Source organism: Microtus oregoni, unplaced genomic scaffold (genome assembly GCF_018167655.1).
Source record: "Microtus oregoni isolate MIOR12 unplaced genomic scaffold, Mior012 000022F_ref0000154, whole genome shotgun sequence".
NCBI lineage: Eukaryota > Metazoa > Chordata > Mammalia > Rodentia > Cricetidae > Microtus > Microtus oregoni.
The window spans coordinates 3,410,332-3,427,989 of NW_024543081.1; positions in this window are offsets into that span (position 1 = coordinate 3,410,332).

Genomic DNA, 17,658 nt, shown 5'->3' on the forward strand with positions numbered 1-17,658 from the left:
GTTAAGAATCTTTGGGATGGCTCTGCTTGTGTGATTTCAGACACTGGATCTCAAAATCTCAAATGTGTAAAAGTAAGGAAAAAAAGAAATTCGATTATTATGGTTATTATGAAAACCTCATGGCTAGATATTTAAAATATCAAATTAAAAGAGATCTGTTACACATGCTATAAATTATAAGGTGTTTGTTTAGCTTCTAGGTACTTGGTACCAGTTCTAAGGTACTTGTTTAATTTCACTTCAATGTTGCTAAGCTATGACACTCAGTTATTGATCAGATGCTTAGTCTAGCTGTTGCTATAAAGGTATTTTGTTGAGGGAGACTACTCATTCATTTCAAGTCCACCCAGACCCGAATAATTACAAAGAAACTATATTAATTACAAGACTGCTTGGCCAATGTCTTATGCATATTTCTAGCTATCTCTTACATTTTATATTAACTCATTTATATTATTCTGTGTATTGCCATGAGGCTGTGGCTTACCAGATAAAATTTCAGCATCTGTCTCCTTCGGCAGCTACATGGTGTTTCTTTGATTCCATCTACTATGTCTCTATATCTATGTTTGGATTTTCTGCCTGGCTTTACTCTGCTAAGCCATTGGCTGAAACAGCTTCTTTCCTAACCAATAGTAATAAAACACATTCGCAGCATACAGAGGGGAATCCTACATCAGTATTTCATAGATGTGATTACTGATGCAAAACTCAGCTCTCCTCCCAAAGGGAATAAGTAGTTGACAAATATGAATGATGGTAACGTGAATGTTCCTAGTCACAGAATAAATGGTAGCAATGAATCTGTGCATTTACCAAATATGTTAAGGGTGATGACAGTTACTAGATTCTAGCAGAGTGACAAAGCCTCTGCTAGACATCTATTTCAGAACTACCTATGACATTCTCATCTTCATAGTTAGTAGTTTATGCTTAGTAATCTGTTACATCAGGTCCTGATTCAAGAACTAGAAATTTGACGTGGACTTAAACAATGAGGCATTTCTTTGTTTCCTGAGCAATTAATCTAGAAAGAATGGGGAGGAAAATGATAATGGAATAATAAATAGAAATGAAATAGAAATACATATTTCAATTTTCAGAATTGAAAATTTCCTATTGCTGTGATAAAATAAATGCCCAACCAAAGCTAATTAATAAAGGAAAGTTTTGTCTTAATGCACAGTTTGGGGGTGCAGCCCATCATGGCAGGGAAGCTGAGGCAGCAAGAGATGAAGGTAGCCGATAGCTTTGGATCTATAGTCTAGAAGCAGAGAGCAATGGCTGGGATGCTCAACTACCTTCTGCCTGTTTTATCTATTCCAGGACCCAATCCTAGTGAATGGTGTCATCCTCTTTAAGGGTGGGCCTGCCCAGTTCTAGTAGCCTAACCAATATAATCCCTCAGAACTATGCCCAGAGGCTAACCTAAACTAAGGAATTCCTCAGAAGTGTGCCGAGGACACCTTGCCTCTTAGGTGTTTCTGGGACATACCAAGTTGGCAATCAACACTATCCATCACAGAAGGCTTCAGTTTTTATTTGATTTAGAATCCCAGGTAGTGAACAGAGATTATTTTTAAGATATGGTTTATTTGATTGTGGGGTCTAATAAGTTTATTTACTTATCCGCTTCTCTCTTTCTCATTCCATTCATGACACTATCTATAACTATATAATAGTTATAACTATATAATAGTTATAGATGATAGGTAAAATATATAATATGCAACTATATATTATCTATTTCTGTATACCATCTATCTCTTTACAGCCCTTGGAAAGCACACTAAAATATGATATCCAAAGGGGTTGTACCAGCTTGCACTCCCACCAGCAATGCAGAAGTGTTCCCTTTACCCCAGAACCTCTCCAGCATAGGCTGTCATCAGTGTTTTTGATCTTGGCCATTCTTACAGGTGTAAGATGGAATCTCAGAAGTGTTTTGATTTGCATTTCTCTGATGGCTAAGGATGGTGAGCATTTCCTTAAGTGTCTTTTAGCCATTTTAGATTCCTCTGTTGAGATTTCTCTGCTCAGGTCTGTATTCCATTTTTTATCGGATTATTTCTTCTTTTGATGAGCAAATTCTTTTTTTTTTCTTTTTTTATTGAGAAAAGGAGAAAAAAAAAAACAAGTTTCCACCTCCTCCCAGCCTCCCATTTCCCTCCCCCTCCTCCCACCCTACGCCCCCTCCTCCCACCCTTCTCCCCCTCCCCCCACTCCTTTCCCCCTCCCTCTCCAGTCCAAAGAGCAGTCAGGGTTTTCTGCCCTGTGGTGAGACCTAGGACCTCCCACCTCTGTCCATATCTAGGAAGGTGAACATCCAAACTGGCTAGGCTCCCACAAAGCCATCACATTACGTAGGATCAACCCCCCGTGCCATTGTCCTTTGCGTCTCATCAGCCCTCATTGTTCGCCATGTTCAGAGAGTCCAGTTTTATCCCATGCTTTTTCAGTCAGAGTCCAGCTGGTCTTGGTGAGCTCTCAATAGATCAGCTCCACTGTCTCAGTGGGTGGGTGCATCCCTCGTGGTCCCGACTTCTTTGCTCATGTTCTCCCTCCTTCTGCTCCTCATTGGGATCTTGGGAGCTCAATCCAGTGCTCCAGTGTGGGTCTCTGTCTCTATCTCCATCCATCACCAGATGAAGGTTCTATGATGATATGCAAGGTATTCGTCAGTATTGCTCTAGGATAGGGTCGTTTCAGGTTCCCTATCCTCAACTGCCCAAGGAACTAACTGGGGACCTCAGCTTGGGTACCTGGGAGCCCCTCTAGGGTCAGGTCTCTTGCCAACCCTAAAGTGGCTTCCTTAACTAAGAATTGTGGTTCCATGCTCCCCTGTCCAACCTTCCTTTATCCCAATCCTCCTGTTTTCCCAAGGCCCGACCTCCTTCCCTTCTAACTTTTCTCTCCCCATCTCCCCTTACCCCCATCCCACCCCACCCCCAAGATCCCAATTTTCTCCCTGGCAATTTTGTCTACTTCCCTTAGCCAAGAGGATACCTATATGTTTTCCCTTGGGTTCCCCTTCTTACTTAGCTAGGTGGGAATGCAATCTTGTGCAACCACTATGGAAGTCAGTGTTTCGGTTTCTCAGGAAATTCGGGATCAACCTACCCCTGGACCCAGCAATACCACTCTTGGGAATATACCCAAGAGATGCCCTATCATATGACAAAAGCATTTGTTCAACTATGTTCATAGCAGTATTATTTGTAATAGCCAGAACCTGGAAACAACCTAGATGCCCTTCAATGGAAGAATGGATGAAGAAAGTATGGAATATATACATATTAGTGTACTACGCTGCGGTAAAAAACAATGACTTCTCGAATTTTGCATGCAAATGGATGGAAATAGAAAACACTATCCTGAGTGAGGTATCCCAGACCCAAAAAGATGAACATGGGATGTACTCACTCATAATTGGTTTCTAGCCATAAATAAGGGTCACGGAGTCTACAATAGATGAGCAACTTCTTGAGTTCTTTGCATACTTTGGAGATCATCCTTCTGTCCAATTTGGGGTTGGTAAAGATCTTCTCCCATTCTGTAGGCTGCCATTTTATTTTGTTGCCCATGTCCTTTGCTTTACAGAAGCTTTTCAGTTTCAGGAGGTCTCAGCATCTGTGCTACTGGGGTTATATTTAGAAAGTGCTCTTCTGTGCCAATGCATTCAAGTGTACTTCCCACTTTCTCTTCTATGAAGTTCAGTGTGGTTGGCTTTATGGTGAGGTATTTGATCCATTTGGACTTGAGTTTTGTGTATGGCAATAGATATGGATGTATTTTCATTCTTCTACATGTTTATATCCAGTTTTTCCAGCACCATTTGTTGAATACGCTTTTTTTATCCATTTTATATTTTTTCTTCTTTGTCAAATATCTGGTGTTCATAGGTGTGTGGATTAATATCCGGGTCTTCAATTTTGTTCCATTGGTCCTCCTGACTGTTTTTATGCCAGTACCAGGCTGTTTTCAGTACCGTAGCTCAAAAGTAGAGTTTGAAGTCAAGGATTGTGATGCCTCCAGAAGTTCTTCATACAGGATTATTTTGACTATCCTGGGTTTTTGCTTTGAAAATCTTGTAGAATTATGTGCTGAAATTTTTTCTGAGCTTCTTCTGGTTGGGAGAGTTTTGATGACTGTTTCTATTTCTTTAACAGTTATAGGTATATGTAACTTGCTTATATGATCTTGATTTAATTTCAATAAGTTATATTTATCCAGAAAAATTGTCCATCTCCTTTAAGTTTTCCAATTATGTGGAGTACAGGTTTTAGAAGTTATGATCTGGTAGCTCTCTGTATTTCCTCCATGTTTTTTGTTATGTCCCTCTTTTCATTCCTGATTTTTCTAATTTTGATATGCTTTCTATGCTTTTGGTTAGTTTTAGATAAAGATTTGTCTCTCCCCTAGCTCACTGGTGGTAGTATGTGTGGTTTAGGAAGTCTTCACTTCCCCCAGACAACTATCCCTGTGCATTTCAATCAGACATGTGACCCCCAGTCTTTTCAAATCCCGTAGAAAGCCCTCAAGAAATATAACAGGGTTGTTGGGGGCTGTATAGGGAATGACTGAGCTCATTGCCTGACACAGAACACCGAGGAAAGTTAGATGACTAAGCCTAGGAGAAAGGTAAAGTAGCAGTTTTATCCCTTCAGGATGGAAGGAGCCCTAAAATCTGGAAGCTGACAACTTAGATTGAGTATTTTATGAGTCCCCAGGGCCCTCCCCTCTCCCCTATTGCTACTGTTTATGTGCCCACCCCCATGTCTTCCTGACATTTCTTCTCAAAATAACCAAGAAGCTGCCATCCATCTCAGTGGTCCAGCTTTGCTTTCCTTGTCTTCCTATCGTCCTCTGATTCTTCACACATTCCTTATTTAATAAATATTTTTAGAAGTGTCTTCCCATTGACTCTACTATATTTTTAAGCCAGTTTGAAGAAACTCTGATATCGGCTTATCACTTTCTACATTTGCTCATAAATAGTTTCTTCATGGCCTCTATCCTACAAGGAATTAGGAGCAAAGATTATTTTTAGTGCAAGGGAGCCAGAAGTAACCATAGATCTTAAGAACAAGCTTAGAAATAAATAGTCACAATACCACACAGGCCAAAGAGAACTCGGGAGCCAGAGATACAATACCTTTCCTTGCTTTCTCTGTAATGGGCAGAGTGCATGTATGGGCATGAGTTGAATAGTATAAATAGGGAATGTGAATATATTCCACTTATAGAAACAAAAGCCAATATGTGTGTGTGTGTGTGTGAGTGTAAAGTGTGAGTTCAGATCTCTGCTTCCTTCAGGCACAACTACTGGTGAGCATTAGCAAAGTCTCTTCACAGCAGTTGGCTTCATCTTCCCACCTGATCACATGGACCATTTCAGAAACCCAGATGTCCAGTCTTAATCACGAGCCTGGAGCATCAGTGGAGGGTCAGCAGCATGCTGAGGGCATGATGGCCCCATGCTCACATTTTTTTATTCTGGGGACTTGTATTGATTTCAGCTTTGAAAATGTTCTTCGTCTCCAGCCTGGAATTCAGACTCCTGTCAGACACCCTGGAGAACTGCATTTCTAAACCGAAGGGACACAAACTTCTGACCTTTCCTGCTTCTCTTTTTCTCAAAACAAAGTGTAAAGTTGTCATCCAATGAAATATTCAACAGCATTGCTGTGGAAATAAATTTATGTAATTCCTTTCCTGGATTTAACTAATATTTCGCTCCTCCTTTTTTTTTTTTTTTTTTTTTTGATTAGAAGTTATGACATGGAGACTCAGAATCCACGGTGAAATAGACCCCTCTGGAGCTCTTCTTCTGACTGCTGGGAGAATAAACATAAAAGTGGACAATGGCCAGTCTATGTGACAGCAGGAGTCAATCACGCAAGCTCAGCAGCAGGCAGGAGAGGTCAGGACTAAGCAATTGCCAGTTTTTCTGATGTTTGCTTCCTCATTCAAATCAAAACGACTTGTTGAAAGCCAGCTATGCCACCTCCAAAGAGTCCACTGTAAGGAACCCATTTCCTCAGCTGGACAGCTGACACAGGTTCTCAGCTCCAATGGGACATTCCCAAAACCTGCCTTTTCTGTTTTAACTATAATCCTGTACTATTATAAGCCAGACTTTCTTTTCCTGTCAAATCCAAGAGATGATGGCTGACTCCCACATGATGGGAAACACTAAGCAAATACCTTCTTTTTCTGTAAATTGTTTCTATGTGCAATGTCCTTTCAGGTGCCTGGACAACTCAACATACTGTCAAACAGCCCGGATGGTATCGTAAAACATTCATTAGGTTTTGTAAGGTGTTCAGGCACCAAACACCCATCACAAATGTCCATCTGTGCTAAAATTTAATCAAACTAAGAGCAAGAAACAGAAGGCAAAATCTGTTATTGTGTCTCTGACTGAGTCATGTTATTGATTTTGACTTAAATCTTAACATAATAGTAAGTTTATTTTACTTAAACAAAGTAATGAGTTCAAAAACAAAGTGAAGTAATGTACCCTTTGAAGTCAAATCAGAATCCGTGAGTCCTGAAGGGTGACAAGGAATACCTGCCGTTGTATATTATCAGACCCTCAGCTGGACCACAACAGAGGTCCACTTCATTGAAGGTTTGTTTCTGCCACACTTTATTTTATTCCTTTTTGTCTCTTTCCCCCACTTTTATGGCCCTACTGATGTAATTAGTATCTACCCCATGGCTCCCATTTCATTAGCAGTTCAGACCCATTCTATCCTCCACAGAAATTATGCTAAAATGTTATTCTACACGTCATTGTTGAGTTTGAGGTCTAGCACTCATCGAGTCTTTGTATGTACCCTTTATCACTGCCTGTCATTAAGTTTCTTCAATTCTTCCCTGCAGCTCCGGGAAAATAGTGCTAAGAAAATCTCTTAATATAATATCCTGATTATAAGGTTAGTTTTGGTGGCTTGCAGCTCCAGGGTCCTCTCTCAGGAAATACTATGGTCTAGGTATTGATCTCATATTTGGTAAACACTCCATACATATATTTTGCGTATGTGTCTGAGTAAAATGCCTTAGTCATTCTTCTATTGCTGTGAAGGGACACTGTGACTCAGGCAACTCTTACAAAAGAAAGCATTTAATTGGGCTTGCTTACGGATTCAGAAGTTTGGTTCCGTGGCAGCTCACAGAGAGATAGAGAGCTGGAAAATAGCTGAGAGTTCTACACCCAGATCTGCAGGTAGCAGGGAAAGAAAGCCACAGGGCCAAACTTCAAAGCTCACACCCAGTGGCACACTTTCTCCAACGAGGCCACACCTACTCCAGGAAGGACACACCTCTTAATATGCTAGTCCCTGATGATGAAGCCATTGACAAGGTTTACAATACCAGATATGAAATCCTTCCTGTGGAGCAAGCCTAAAATCCAGTAATAAAGTGGTTGGTTATTCCCATAACCATCCTGCAACTATTGCACTAATGAGTTCATCTTCTTTGGCAATTCAGTATTTTGGCTTGCTGAACTCAGTGTTGGGTAAAATTATTGAAGTCATTTCATGTTCAGCAATCTATGTGGCAACTTACAACAATGTGAAAGCCAACCAGCAGATAGAAAGTTTCTTGTTCAGTTCAAGACTGATTCCTCTATGTCTGACAAGGGAGCATGGTGTCTCCAGTAATAGGATCATGCCATCTAGTTATGGTGGATACCTAAGAGTAATAGCAATAACCTGCATTATTTTATGTATTATTTTATGTACTCTTAAGACCTGTGCCTGTGGCCCATAAGTCTTAAGAGAACAAAACAAAAGTCTTACAGCTTAATACAACAAACTAATAAAAAATATAACAAAAAACAAACATAATAATTTGTTTTAGGTCCATGTCTCTTGCCAACCCTAAGATGGCTCCCTTAATTAAGATATGTGCTTCCCTGCTCCCCTATCCAACCTTCCTGTATCCCAATCATCCCGTTTCCCCAAGTTCCCCCCATCCTCCCCTTCTCACATTTCTCTCCCCATCTCCCCTTACCCCCCTCCCACCCCACCCCCAAGATCCCAATTTTTTGCCCGGCAATCTTGTCTACTTCCCATAACCAGGAGGATAGCTATATGTTTTTCTTTGGGTTCACCTTCTTATTTAGCTTCTTTAGGATATCAAATTATAGACGCACTGACCTTTATTTATGGCTAGAAACCAATTATGAGTGAGTACATCCCATGTTCCTATTTTTGGGTCTGGGTTACCTCACTCAGGATATAGAGGGGCTCCTAGGTGCCCAGGGCGATATCCCCAGTTAGTTCCTGGCGCAGCTGGGGATAGGGAACCTGAAACGACCCTATTCTATAGCCATACTGATGAATATCTTGCATATCACCATAGAACCTTCATCTGGCGATGGATGGAGATAGAGACAGAGACCCACACTGGAGCACCGGACTGAGCTCCCAATGTCCCAATGAGGAGCAGAAGGAGGGAGAACATGAGCAAAGAAGTCAGGACCACAAGGGGTGCACCCACCCACTGAGACAGTGGGGCTGATCTATTGGGAGCTCACCAAGCCCAGCTGGACTGGGACTGAAAAAGCATGGGATAAAACCGGACTCTTTGAATATGGCGGACAATGAGGGCTGATGAGAAGCCAAGGACAATGGCACGGGGTTTTGATCCTACTTCATGTTCTGGCTTTGTGGGAGCCTAGCCAGTTTGGATGTTCACCTTCCTAGACCAGGATGGAGGGGGAGGACTGTGGACTTTCCACAGGGCAGGGAACCCTGACTGCTCTTTGGACTGGAGAGGGAGGGAGAGAGGAGTGGGGGGAGGGGGAGAGGAGTTGGAGGAGGGGGAGGGAAATGGGAGGCTGGGAAGAGGCGGAAATCTTTTTTTCAATAAAAAAAATAATTTTTTTTAGACTGAATACAGATTTTTTTTAAATATTCAGAGAAAGATAAATAACAAAAACAAAGAAAGTTTATAAGATCTGTGGGAACCCATTAAGTGGGAAAAATGAATTGCAGGAGCCCAAGGAACAAGAAATAAAGAGAGGAACACAAAGAATATTAATGAAGCCATAAGTGAAAATGTGCAAATCATAGAGAAAAAAAAATGATCAACGTTGATTTTATTCATCCCAAAAAGTTCTTCTCCAGGCCACAGTATATTTAACAGAGTGTATTCAGACTAGGGAAGTTTGGGATAAATTATACTCAAAGTACTGAAATAAATTTGAAAAAAAAAGTCAGCCAGGAATGCTAAGAAATAATGTTTGTTGTTGTTTTTGTTTTTTGTTTTGTTCCTGTTTTGTTTTCTGGCAGGGGAAAACTGAAAGGAATCATTACCTTTAGGCCAGTATCACTGGATATGCTCAATGACGTCCTACAACTAGAAGAAAAAAATATACTATCATAAAAGCTTGTATAAAGTAGATATTGACAATAATAGTCAAAGAAAGGAACAACAGATATTCAAACTAACTATAAAATATTTAAATGGAAACAATAGCTCTTATAATAATTTTGGGTATAAATTAATTAAAGTTTCAAACTAAAGAACATAGACTGAACAAAAATTTTAAAATATTCAGTCTAATGCTGTTTGCAAACACTTATATCACCAGTAACACAGAGGCTTAAAGTGGAAGCACTGAAAAAAAAAAACCACTCTTCTGTGCTAATGGAAGCAAAGGTCAAATTGAACTGTGTGTAGCCTGCACACAATAGACTTTCCTACACCTGCTGTGTGAACCCAGTTCCCATAGAATGCTTTATGCCCATGGGAGTAATGCTGCCACCTGACCAAGGAATGTCTGTGGCAAGATGCCTCCTACCAATCAGCAATTCAGGAACATTGCAATAATATCATATTCTGAAACAATATTTGGGTTAGGGCTTTTTGTATGATAAAATGAGATTTTTGTCCCAAAGAATAAACAGGAAAGGACAAAACCGTAAAATCTTAAAGTCACAGAAGGTCTGAATAAATTATAGAAGGCTATGAATGATGGGGTTTAAGGGTGACATATTTTGGAAAATTAAGATTTATAAATATCTAAGGTGATAATAATCTATTCAGGTAAGAAAAACTTTAAAATGTATGTCCAATCAAGATAACTACTTATATATTTGCAAATTTCATTAAGTTTTAACCATTTGGAAAAACTTAGTCATAATAAAAACTGTGGTAAGGAATTGTTTGGAGTCATGTTAAATAGAAAAGTAACTCATTTACAAAAACAAGATTGGAGAGAGAAACCCATTTATAGCTACCATTATATGTCTTCTGTATACATTGTCAAAGGTAAGCCTGAAGGAAACTATTCTTCTTTTTAAAATCCGCTCTCTTGATAGTTCACAAAGTCTTTCACACTTTCCCTATTCAGGGAGCTAATTGCAGATGGACAGCCTCGACTGGACCATCCATAAAGATTGTACAAATGTCCTTTTCATCAACACAACAAAATGACCTGCGTGCTGTACAGATATTACTAAAGGATACTTCTAGTCTGTTTAATCCTGTGATTGATTCTCAGTATGTTACAGTTTCATTACCACTGTTTAAAATGGCTACTGTTATGCAAAATGAAGATAATCATATCTTTTTAAATTCTTTTTCAGGTTCACCAATTGATAAGACAATAAATTCATCTTGTATATACCACTCATATCAGTTCTTGTTCGGGACTTCCTAGACCCCAATAAAGAGGAATGATCAAGAAATTAAGTTTACAGGAAACTTAGATGCTTGATGCTCCAGTCTCTTTCTTGCAAAACTTCTTTTCTTGTCTAAACCGTAAACACTCTGTACCATCGGTACTTGTCCTTCCATTGCCATTTCAACTACTCCTTTCTTCATGGGAGAAACTAATCCCATAGGAAACAAGCTCCATGGGTCATGTCAGATGGCTGTTTCTCATATTTAACTCTTTAGACCCCTGGCCTTAAGAAGCTGTGGTGTTAGTGGTGGGTTTGTAGTTTCACAGGAGATGAAAAGGATGTTCAGGTGCTGGAATGAAGATTAAAACAATGTCATGAATCATCATAGTTTCACTAACTAATGAGAGCCACCTTGAAGCATCATTGAAATAGAAGCACAACACCATCCATAAAGTGGAAAGTATGCCTCAGAAGCAACAAGTAACACTAGCTAGTTGTGGATGGAAAAGAGAGAAAAAGAAAAAATAACTTTACACAAGAGGCTGAGTACTTTATTCAGGGGCAGGAGGATTAACTATTGTCCCTACAGCAATGTTCTTTGGGATGTTAGCTATCTTTCATTTTCACACTGTACAAGAGATTTATCAACCATTGGTCTTTATTGTGAATTCAGCTGTAATTGGTTCTCCATGGTTGCTAAATTGTACTTTCATATATTATGAAACTGCTATTGGTTCCATTAGATGATGCAAGAATGAATTTTAGATATTTAGCCAAAATTGTATGGGAGGCCTTTGGAAGAATATCTCTGATCAGATTTTTTTTTAAAAAAAAAAGATCTACATTTTACTAATTTTAAAGACCTTAACTTTATATATGATACACAGATGTTTTTTATTCTAATGCCATTTTAAAAGTAGATTTCTTATTTGGACCCACTTCTGGGGTCAAAATGGCTACAGGTGCCACGTACAAAACCTCACTTTATGTTCAGGAGGGACAATCTGTTTATCATCTCAAAGAATCTGGTTTGATTGTCAATAAAGAATAATGACTATGTTAATGTCACAAGTGCTAATGTCATTTCACAAGGTGATCCAATTATGACATTTTACTCAGCCTTACCAATTGCCTTTTGGGTGCAGGCCCATGGCTTATGTATTGATTGTACTAATAGTAACTATAACAGCCCCTAACTGTGTTATGAAAGGAAATATGTCCTTGCCTTTCTATGTAACCACACAGCTTTTTGGACATTGCCATTCAGATTCTCTGGATATTACTCCATTGGCAGAGTTTGTCCACTGTTGCACTCTTTAGCTTTCATAAACAGAGTGACTGGAAGTTTGCTGTCTACTCGCAATGACCGCCTGCAGCTGTTAAACCTACGCCAAATGGTAGCTGCCTTCTGGCTTCTAGTAAGAGGACTGATAGTGCACTTTAAGAGGCAAATCTCCCAATTAGCTTGCGACTTCCTCAGCAAAACTGCCAGTGCTGTCAATTCTCTCTTAGGACAATTAAATACAGAAATGAAGGAACTCCAAATACTGGTTTTACAAACACTGAACTGCCATTGATGATTTACTGCTGAGACATCGCATTGCCTATTAACAATTTCCTGATATGTGCGCTTCAATATTACAGATGCTCAGCTGGTCCCACAACAGTTGGACCAACTCCTCAAGGACATCAATAAAATCATGACCTCCTAGAGTAGCTGGTGTAATTGGTTTTCTTGGATCCTTCCCTTTCTGGGACCACTGGCAGGTGTTTGGTTTTAATTTTACTCTCCAGTTTTTAATATTTCATGAACTCCATATAGCATAGGTCCTTTGTATTGCTCTGAAGGAGTTCACAGAAAAGGGGAAAACGTGCGCATGTAATAGACTTCTGTACACTATACTGCATGAACCTGTTTCCATAGACCTTGTTTACTTCCCAGGGAGGAATGCCTCAAGGAATGCCTCCACGTGCTGAAGGAATTCAGAAAGCAAGGTACCTCCTCTCCTGCTCCTTAGCAATGCAGCTTAGACACTCAAGGACATTGTGCAAACAGCCTTCATTTGACCGTGAGACAGTGTATCCTGGGCATATCTGGAGATAGTGATGGGGGGGGGGGTGCTCTGTATATTTATCATTGCTTCTCACCCCCTGCTTTTAACCCTAAGGTATTTTGGAATAAAAGCTTCAGAGGAGCCCAGTAAAGGGCTCTTGAACTGCAGCATCTTCTGTAATCCTCTGGTTCTGTTGAAACTTGAATTTGATTTCATTTTCCCAGCAATAGTCACTGGCAGGGCATGGTAGTTATACTGGACAGATGAAATAGATTTTACAAAAAAACCTGTCAAAACACACACACACACACACACACACACACACACGAATCATTTAGTTGTAAAATGATCAATTTATCAAGATAATCAAACAATTGTGGTCATATATGTATATGAATGAAACACTCAAGTACCAATAACTATAAAACAAATATCTTTCTGGGGATATGATGAGGGAAAATGGACTGCAACTAAATAAGAGAACATTAACATTCTGCATCTGAAGCTGAGCAAAAGTTCAGCAGCGTAGCATTGGCCATATCAGTCGATCCCGCCCCTGCTGACTACACATGCTTCTCAACCACAGGTGGAAAATTCCCTAGTATAGGCCAAATATTAAGTCAAAAATTAAGTCTTCATAAATCACAGCTCATTCCCCATTTAACTGAGCATTGTACAGAGTGTTCTGTAACATGAGCAGTGAGATAAGGATGCCCATTTTCATCACTTTTGTGTAACAGTACTGAAAGTCCTGGCTGTGGTGGCTAGAAAAAGAAAAAGAAAGAGGGAGGGAGGGAGGGAGGGAGGGAGGGAGGGAGGGAGGTGGGAAGGGGAAGGGAAGGGGAAGGAGAGAAGAAGAAAACAGGACATTCAAACAAGAGAGAGCAAAGTCCTCACAGATGATGGGATACCTTTACACACAACCTACACAATCCTACAGAAAGTGCTGTCACTGATGGGAAAATTCAGCATGTTGAATTGGCAGAGACTGCAATATATCCATGTTTGTGGAATCACTGGTCACAATGGAAAAGATCTGGAATCAACCTAGGTGTTGATTCCATAGAAGACCATAATGGCATATTATTTGGCCATAAATATGGATGAAGGATGAAGGTTTGATACTTACAGTAACATGGCTGAGCATAGAGGACATGTTTTTATTGAAATGTTTTATTCAGTGATAGGAAGACAAACGTGGTACTCATCTGTGTAACCTCAAAAGTGATCTCATACAAGCAGGGAGAAAAAAGTGGTTACCAGATGCTCCAGAGAGTAGGACTATAGAAGGTTATAGAAGGAAGAGTTGGCACATAAAAGATGCAATTAGATGGAAGGAGAAGCTGTGAATATTTGATGATACAGTAAAATGATTGTGCTTTAGAATTAATTATTTCAAAATAGCTGGCACAGAAGAGAGCTTGGATGTCTCTCAACACAAAGAAATCACAAACATTTGAGAACATAGATATGCTAATTATCCTGATAATATAATAATATGATATGATATAATTATCCTGCTATTGTAATAAATATCACAATGAAACCCACAAAAAATACAAGTTAAGTTAAAATATTTTTGAAATTTGGAAAAGAATATTTGGAGCTACTTCAAAATGAATGGTATGAATTGGTATGTATTATCCTTTCCATAGTGATTTTAGGATCATTTCTCTTTCTATTACTTCTCCTAGGAAGTTTAATACTCTTCACGGAAGTTACAGAAAACAATACTTTGAGACTCTAGGAAACAAAGAAAGGAAAAGGAAAGACAAAGTTTATTTAAAATAAGTATAGAAATTATTTAGTCACTAATGTGCCATCATTAAGAAAATTTCTGGAGACAGGAGGATAGTTATAGAGCAGGAAAGGTGATTCATAATATAATTTAAAACAGAAACTCCATTAAACAGTAATTTGCAGAAACTTTCTTTTAAGTTAATGTGATACATATATCTGTGTCATGGTGTTTTTGAAAAACAAAACTGAAACAAATAATTTGGTATTATGTTATATCAAAATATAATAACTTGACAGAAGGAGATAGAAACTGAAAATTCAGAAGTTCAGAGAGAAAAAAAGATTGCTAGAAGCTCATGCACCAGAATGCAGCCCAGAATTAGCTCTTTTCAGCTCAGAAAGACAGAGTGGCTGATTGGCTACCTATATGGAAAGCAGGAACATCTTTTATACTCCCATACACCAAAAAAAGTTATTAAAAATACAATGTGTTGTTATGTGAAGAAGCTATTTTCCACCACTTTCTCACCATCATCTTGGAGATAAACATCATCTTGGAGAGAAAAACAAATCAGTTTTCCTTGACAGTGTTCTACTCTGCTCACATATATCCAGGGAATGTAATTCCTCGGGGCTTGCTGCCCAGGCTTGCTGCATCTGGGACATGCAATTACAGTTTGATTACCCTGGATTTCTGTTCTTTGTGTGTGCATCATGACCTAGGGGAACATAGCAGAGATGCTTGCCTGTCAGTTTTCACAGAACCTTGCGGGACCCTTGTGTTCAGGCCTACACTAATGTAATGTGTGTTAGACACAGGAACTATAACCACTGTTGGTGATAGACTTGTTAATAAACTATGAAATCCTGGGCAACTGACATCTGTACACACACACCACATACACACACACACACACACACACACACACACACATCTTTCACAAAGATGAAGTCTTCCATGGGATATCTTCACCCCTTGTTTGAAAACAAAGAAATAAATAGATAATGGAAGACAGACAGATGATAGATAGATAGATAGATAGATAGATAGATAGATAGATAGATAGATAGATGATAGACAGATAGAGATGAGTAAATAAATAGAAAAGAATGTCTAATATACTTTTGACCAACTAAATTATAAATGTATTTAGATTCTTAAATCTAAAGTTCCTTATTTAAGAAAACACTCATAAATGAAAATTTCAATACAACTTTATAGGTAACAAAAATGAATTGTTTGTGCAGACACATATGATATCATTATTACCCATAATTCAACTATTAAAGTCACATAAACTGTGGAAGTATTAGACATTATGAGAACTATCAGTCACATTCCATATTAGAAATATTAAATGAGAAATTTAGAATATGGCTAAATGTTATAGAAAAAGTAAGTAACATCCAAGGAAAAGACAATGTATCAGTTATCTCAAGTGAGGTAGGCTTGAAATCCTCCATTAGTTTCAAGGAGTAGAAATTGGCAAGAATAGTTTCCCTAGGATTGTAGATGGATGAAGTACTGTGTGAGGTACTCAGAACATTGGATGTAAACTTCTTTACTGGATATGAAAGAGAGGCATGATAAGTATTGGATGCAAATTGCCCATGTTCATATCTCAACTCCAACTTTAGCTAATTCTGGGACTTTAAGCAAATCATATACTGCACTGCCCCTTATTTTCCCAATGCATAAATGCAGTATTGGAAGAATTTAATTATAAGAACTATATGGACTGATACATACAGAAAATTTTATAGCATTATCTACACATTTTAAATTCTCAGAGATACTGCTTTCAAATAATTTGGGTGAAAGTGACATAGTTTAAAGAAATTAATTAGAAAAAGATAGAAGAAAACATTTGGTATTTTACCATTGTTTAAATGGAAAAGAATTTAATTAAAAGTTGTCAAGTAAGAACAGAGGAGACATGATTAATGAGGGAATGCAATTTAGGGGATGGGATGGGCACCACAGCTGTGCTCAAATGATATCTTGAGAAACAATGATATTCTTCTGTAGAGATAGAGAGGCAGGAGAACTGGTCAGAAACAGAGGGAAATATGTTTGGATGTGGACATGGAAAGAGCTAAACTCACTCTTCAAGAAGTTCCCCCTTCCCTTTTGATTCTATAGAGAAGGCCAAGGTCAGGAGAAACTACAGTGGATAGCTTCACTTGTTGGAAAGCAAAAATGAGCAATTTATCTCTTCCTGAAATTAGGGGCATTGAGGGGGGAAAATTAAAGGGTAGGGCAAAGCCTGGCCTACCTAACTTATTTGAGTGCCTCAGAATTGTTCCCTGCTGACAAAGGGGGTGGAGAGCAGCCTACTATAACTGCATCAAGTACACTGAACCATAAGAATGGCTCTAATATAAAAGCACCCACATATGTAAAAGAAACATTATTAGAACTCAAATCACACATCAACCCCACACACTAATAATAGGAGATTTCAACACTCCTCTCTCACCAATGGACAGGTCAACCAAATAGAAACTTAACAGAGAAATAAGAGAACTAACAGATGTAATGAATCAAATGGACTTAATCCCACATTTCGGGAGGTAGAGACAGTGGATCTCTGTGAGTTCAAGGTCACCCTGGGCTACACAAGATTGAATCTGCCTAAAAGAGGAGTAGAGTTCATACAAAAGTGATCCCAGCACTTGGGATCACACACTTTACTCCTAACACTAAAGAGGTGGAGACAGGAGTGATACGGCTGAGCAGAGAAAGAAATATAAAGGGGAAGAGAAAGGAATTCAATGGAGTGTGGAGTCTGAGAATTTGTGGAGACAGGATCTTGCCCTCTTTGATCTTAAGATTTTTGTAGAAGTAAAAGGTCTTTCTAGTGGTTAGTTGCTTTGCTTTTCTGATCTTCAACTTGAATCCCAATATCTATCCCTGGAAGTTCATTATTTGTGCTACAAAGGCTTAGTAATTAGAGTTGGAGGATAAGAAGGAGAGTAAAGATCACCTGTGTGGCCAGTATGTTTCCAGTGAGTGCTTTCAAGACACCTGAGACAGTGGGATGGTGTATGGGAGGAAGACAGCTACATAGTCCACTAGGATCAGGGGCAGAGAAAAAGGAAAGGCCCTAGACAGCAGGCACTCTATAAAGCTGGAGGTTAGACCAGGGCATTGGAATTGGCGGACAGGAAGGATCCATTTGAGGCATAACTATATTCCTAGGATGAATGTCACCTTTCAC